Below are 6,160 nucleotides of genomic sequence, written 5' to 3' on the forward strand. Positions count from 1 at the left end.
GTGTTCAAAAGACAAAATTATCATGAAATTTTGGAGGACTCTGCACCTTTTATTTCCAATTTTCCAGCTTCCCCTTTTTTTCCCAACATCAAACAGCTCACATTAGTCCCTTCTCTTAATTGAAGAATCATTTGCACACTGGTGTTTTGCATCTGAACTCTTCCTCAGGTACACCCTCTATTGAAACCAATCTCCAGCTTGAGTCTAGCAGCCTGTAGACTTTCTGTAGTAACGCCAGCCCCCAGGGACCTCCCTCTCTAGCTCTGATCTTAATAACAGTTTAAGGTATATTCATTCTTTTGGTCCTCCTCCCTGCATCATCTAATAGAAGTCAATATGTCTTTTTTAGGGGAGGAAAGTAGCATACCTTTATAATATAAGAGATTTCAGTTTGACATTTTTGTGCATGCTCACAATGCATTTTGAACAAATTCTATTCTCAGTTCTTACCTCTACCCTCCCCTATTTATTTCAAATAGCTCAGTATCCTTTTTTTTTTTTTTTTTTGCTGAGTATTGGAACTAGAACTCAGTGCCTAAGTGTTGTCCCTTAGTTTTTCACTCAAGCCTGTGGCCCTCTTATCACTTGAGCCACAGCTCTACTTCCAGTCTTTTGATGGTTAATTGAAGATAAGAATCTCAGCTATGGCTGCTTCAAACTGCAGTCCTCAGATCTCAGCCTCATGAATGGCTAGGATTCAGGGCATGAGCCACTGGAACTGGGCAGTCTCCTTTCTTTTTTTCTTGTTGTTATGAAGGTGATATGCAGAGGGGTTATAGTTACATAAGTCAGGCAAAGAGTACATTTCTTTTTGGACAATGTCACCCCTTCCCTCGCTTTCTCCAAGTTTTCCTCCCTCCCATCCTTACCCACAAGTTGTATAGTTCATTTTTAACATCATGTCCAGTGAGTATCACTGCTGCATTTGTTCACCCTTTGTCTCTCTATTTCTGTGGGCTGTGTCCTTTCTTAAATATCTCACAGATGGTGAGAGTAGAAAAGTAAGGAAAAGAATAGACACAGAAATAAATCATGCTCTAACCCAGAGTAAGTACTCGGTAGAGGTTAGCAGTATTCTGAATGGTTAGTGAGTTCTTGCTAGATGAAAACAATCTACCAATGTTTCTGTGGCAAATGTATTGCTCTGTGGGATTGGACGCTGCCAGGTCCTCCTCCCACCAGGGAGTCCTACAGGTGCCACTGGAGGAGCCCAGCCCTCCCCCCTCCCCCACGCACACACACACACCCGCCACAACATACACCTCCCACCCAGCCTCAACACTCCTTCACCATGGAATTGAGAGAGAGAAGGGAGTTATAGAAATCACAGCTTAGAAGTTGGGAGGCATTTTCTTATAGAAAAGTACTATTCTGTGTACTGGTTATCTTAGTAAAGTTACTTATGGGTAAACTGACTCCTTTGGCTATATCTGGAAATCTAAACCACCATGTCTAAAATTGTTTCTATGGGAAACTATGTTCTGAGTTTGTAACAACTTACTTAGAAATGAACTATTGGAATGTATCTTGTTTGGGGACAGTCTGTAGGTCAACACTCATGACTCATTGTCAGTGAAAAAGGAAATGACATTTATTTTGCCATTACTGATACATACTGCTTGTGTGTTTCTTTGGGGATCCTGAGGAGCTAAAGTTATTCAAACTAGCAGCCACGTGAATCTATCAGATTGGACTGATACCTTGAAATCTGTTGTTTTTCAACTATTAATTCCAGCTATTCTGATGTGCTTGTGAGGTGTCCTTGAGGCATTTTTAGAATTTAGTATTTTTAGGGAAGGCAGAGCTTTTGCTGTTACGGCACTCCCTGGGTGGTTATATAACTGCCAGTCTGGGGCCCTGGCCTCCCTCCCCCTTTGTCTGCTCAGAGCTTCTCTGCCCATGTATGGTAACTGTTCCACAACCTTTCTTGATACTGAAGAGAGCAAGTAGAACCCTTATTCGGATGGCTCCCAGCTTGAAAGCTAAACAGCTCAGGGGCTAGGATTAAGAATTTTCCTGAGTGTGTTCTGGGAATTTGGCTCTGTGGTAGAATGCTTGCCTGGCATGTGTGAGGCCCTAGGTTCAATTCCTGACACCAAAAGAAGGGGGAAAAGGACTTTCTCCTGGGTATAGATGCTATAGAAACTATATAATAGATCATCCAAATTGGATGAGCTAGATAATATAGATCATCCAAAGTATGGGATATATAATATAAATCTGAATCATCTGAGGTTGATGATCTAACAAAAACCTGATCGCTTGTCCTGTTTTAAATTACTCCTGTTATAAATACCAAGAAAGCATTTCTCTGACTTTGTCCATCGTGTGTAATTGTCATGAGGAGCATGGGGTATGTCCTTCCTTTCTTTTCTCTATCTTATGCCCTGTGTATGTGGACAAAGCAGCCTCATGTCCACTTCCTGTTTATCCCAGGCTCCCATGCAGCCCCTGAGGTACTCGTGTGTGTGTGTGTGTGTGTGTGTGTGTGTGTGCGTGCGTGCGTGCGTGCGTGCGTGCGTGCGTGCGTGCGTGCGTGTGTGTGTGTGTGTGTGTGTGTGTGTGTGTGTGCTGATCCTGGGGCTTGAACTCTGGGCCTAGGCACTGTCCCTGATCTCCTTTTGCTCAAGGTTAGTGCTCTACCACTTGAGCTACATCTCCACTTTCTTGATTTTTCTGTAATTAATTGCTGCTCAGGCTGGCTTCAAACCCTAATCCTCAGCTTCCAGCATCTTCAGTAGCTAGGATTATAGGTGGGAGTCACCAGTGCCTAGCTAGTACTGGGGCTTTAATTCAGGGTCTGGACTGTCTTTTAGCTTTTTTGTTCAAGCATGGTATTTTGTGACTTGAACTAAACGTTCCACTTCTGGAATTTTGGATTGTTAATTGGAGACAAGAGTCTGCTCAGGCTGGCTTTGAACTGAGATCCTTAGATCTCAGACTCCTGAGTAACTAGGAGCATCCAGATAACAGTTGTAACTTGCCAAACTTGCAAAGCTTTTTATTTTATTTTACATTTTTTGTTTTGTTTATGTGGTACTAAGGAATCAAATGCAATGCCTCATGCATGTGAGGCAAGCACTCTGCCACTAAGCCACATTCCCAGCCACTCCCCCCCCCACTTTTTTTTTTCCTGCAAGGGAAAGCCTTGGAACCTCTTGAGATCTCCTATCACTCAAGAAATGCCTACTCGACAGCATTCACTAAAGTGAACATTAGAGTCAGAATCCTAATGATGAACCAGAAGTAGCAATACATCAATAAGTGCTGTATTAAAGATTTGTATAAGCCGGGCGCTGGTGGCTCACGCCTGTAATCCTAGCTACTCAGGAGGCTGAGATCTGAGGATCGCGGTTCAAAGCCAACCCCGGGCAAGAGAGACCGTGAGACTCCTATCTCCAATAAACCACCAGAAAACCGGAAGTGGCGCTGTAGCTCAAGTGGTAGAGCGCTCGCCTTGAGCTGAAGAGCTGAGGGACAGCGCCCAGGCCCAGAGTTCAAGCCCCACGACCGACAAAAAAAAAAAAAAAAGATTTGTATAGGCTTCTGGGAATCTAAGATAAGTCGATTTTAAACAGTTCTCAATGAAATTGCAAAGACTTCATCAGTGTTTTGTTTTTGTTTTTCAGTACTAGAGTACTATACCACTGGACCATGGCCTTGGCATCACTGGCATGCTTTTATCACTTGATTGTGATTTATGTATCATGATCAGTGCTTTTCTCATTGACCTGTTTTGTGCCTCTTTTCTCAAATAGAGCTTCAGAACCACTCAGGTCTGTTTTCAGCACACAACACTGGAAACTGCTCACACATTTATGTATACACAATGGTATTCTGACACATGGGTGGAAAGCAGCTTTGCACATTTCCAGAGAACAACTTGGGAGTCCCATTAGGGAGCCTTGGTGCAGAGCTTATCTGTAGGCGAATGTCAGCTGCAATTGCTATTTAAAAACATCCTTTTCTGAAAAACTGCTACCACTTACAATGGCTGTACAGATCCAAACAGATAATGGTTACAAAACATTCCGTAAGCTGAGTTCATATAGGAATGTACACTAGTATCAATGTGTGGTACCAAGTTACATAGAAGATAGGAATAAGTCAATAAATGAAATGCAAGGAGCTGTCAGAGCTAATCTGTGTCATAGTTAAATGACTGCTGCAGCTGGGTGCTGATGGCTCACACCTGTATTCCTAGCTACTCAGGAGGCTGAGATCTGAGGATCACAGTTCAAAACTAGTCTGGGCAGGAAAGTCTGTGAGACTCCTTATCTCCAATTAATTGCATAAAAAGCTGTAAATAGCACTGTGGGTTAAGTGGTAGAGTGATAGCCTTGAGTAAAAAGAGCTCAGGGACAGTGTCCAGACCCAGAGTTCAAGCCCCAGGACTGGCAAAACAAAACAACAAAAAAAGACTGCTGGAATGAATTTGATTTTGTAATGATGTTCAGGATAGGAACAGATTGTAGACATATATTGAGAAAAGCAGATTTCCTAACCCCTTCTAGATGGTCATAATAACTTCTGCTTCACTTTCTTGGTTATAAAAAATTATTAAATGGGCTGGGAAAGTGGCTCAGTGGTAGAGTGCTTATCTTGCATGCATGAAGCTCTAGGTTTGATTCCTCAGCACCACATAAGCAGATAAAGCCGGGAGTGACCTTTGGCTTAAGTGGTAGAGTGCTAGCTTTGAGCTGAAGAGCTGAGGGACAGCACCCAGGCCCAGAGTTCAAGCCCTACAACTGACCAAAAAAACTTATTAAACAATGCTGAGCACCAGTGGCTCATGCCTGCTATTCCAGCTACTCATGAGGCTGAGATCTGAGGATGGTGGGTCAAAGCCAGTCCAGGCAGGAAAGTCCATGAAAGTCTTATCTCCAAGTAACCACCAAAAAAAAAAAACCAGAAGTGGGGCTGTGGTTCAAGTGGTAGAACACTAACCTTGAGGCAAAAAGCTCAGGGACAGTGCCCAGGCCTTGGCCCTAATTTCAAGCCCCAGGATCAGCACACACACACACACACACACACACACACACACACACACACACACACACACACACACACACACACACACACACACACACACACACACACACACACACACACACACACACACACACACACACACACACACACACACACACACACACACACACACACACACACACACACACACACACACACACTAAACAAGTCCAAGATATGGGCCTCTTCAGTGATCTTAGAGAATGAGAAGAATATTATTTATGAGCTTAGAAATATCTAACTAACTAATTTCCTCCAGGAATTTTCATAATTCTTAATCTAATTTTAGGGGAGATGTATCTATTTCCACATACAGACTTATCTAGACTTGAAAAAAGCCAGATTGGATACTTTAGTGAGAGAAGAGTTTTTCTTAATCAGATACCTAAATCTCGTTTATAACTGTCAATATATTCATATATTGCTGCAGAGGGCTGAGGGTATACCTTCAGCATTGGAAAAAAACCTTGTTGCAGAAAATATAGCCTCAAGTTAATGGTTGATATCCTCTTTATCTTACCTTTCTGCTGTGACTTGTGCTCCTAGCTGTAGTGGCTGCGTTTGTTTTCAGAGGCTGATGTCTAGAGGATAGTAGATTTCTGGTTGCAGTTAATATAAAGGCAAAGAAGGGAGGCTCAATCATCATAGCCACTGACATGAATGAAATAGAATACCTACAGGCTGCAAGGAAGAGGAAAGAACCAGAAGTTGAGGGTTTTAAAAGTTCACAGCACTCTGTCATGCACTGCTTGTTAACCCCACCACTAAGCACAAGGCAAGATCCCCAGAGCAAATGGCTCTGAGATGTGACTAGACAGGCAGGACTGTGGGCTTATAACAGCAAGGATTCCTCCCCCAAGCAAGGTCCTAAAGCAGCCCAAGCATGAGACCCGAGTAGAGAGACAGGCAATGCCCATGAGCACAGGACAGTACAAAGGTCCTTGATGCTATGAAAGACCACAACACTGTTCTACAGTCCTGGAGAGTGAAGTGGCCAAGACCTCACAAAAGGCTGAGGTTAATCTCCTATCATACACAATAGATACATACCCATATATGTATGTCTCCTTTTTTTCTTATTTATTTAGGTGTTGGGGATTGAAATCAGGGTCTGACACTGTTAGACCAG

General features: G+C 42.9%; 1 long non-coding RNA gene across 1 annotated transcript in view; it reads right to left on the minus strand.

Annotated features, from left to right (window-relative positions):
- The window catches only part of LOC138826888 (uncharacterized), an 87,128-nt gene extending 81,326 nt beyond the window's left edge, over nucleotides 1-5,802 (minus strand). The window contains exon 1 of the long non-coding RNA XR_011371888.1: nucleotides 5,552-5,802. This is a non-coding gene — a long non-coding RNA (uncharacterized lncRNA). The remainder of the gene's footprint in view (nucleotides 1-5,551) is intronic.
- Between the last annotated feature and the right edge of the window lie 358 nt (nucleotides 5,803-6,160).

Source organism: Dipodomys merriami, unplaced genomic scaffold (assembly GCF_024711535.1).
Source record: "Dipodomys merriami isolate MVZ:Mamm:240054 unplaced genomic scaffold, mDipMer1.0.p SCAF_15, whole genome shotgun sequence".
NCBI lineage: Eukaryota > Metazoa > Chordata > Mammalia > Rodentia > Heteromyidae > Dipodomys > Dipodomys merriami.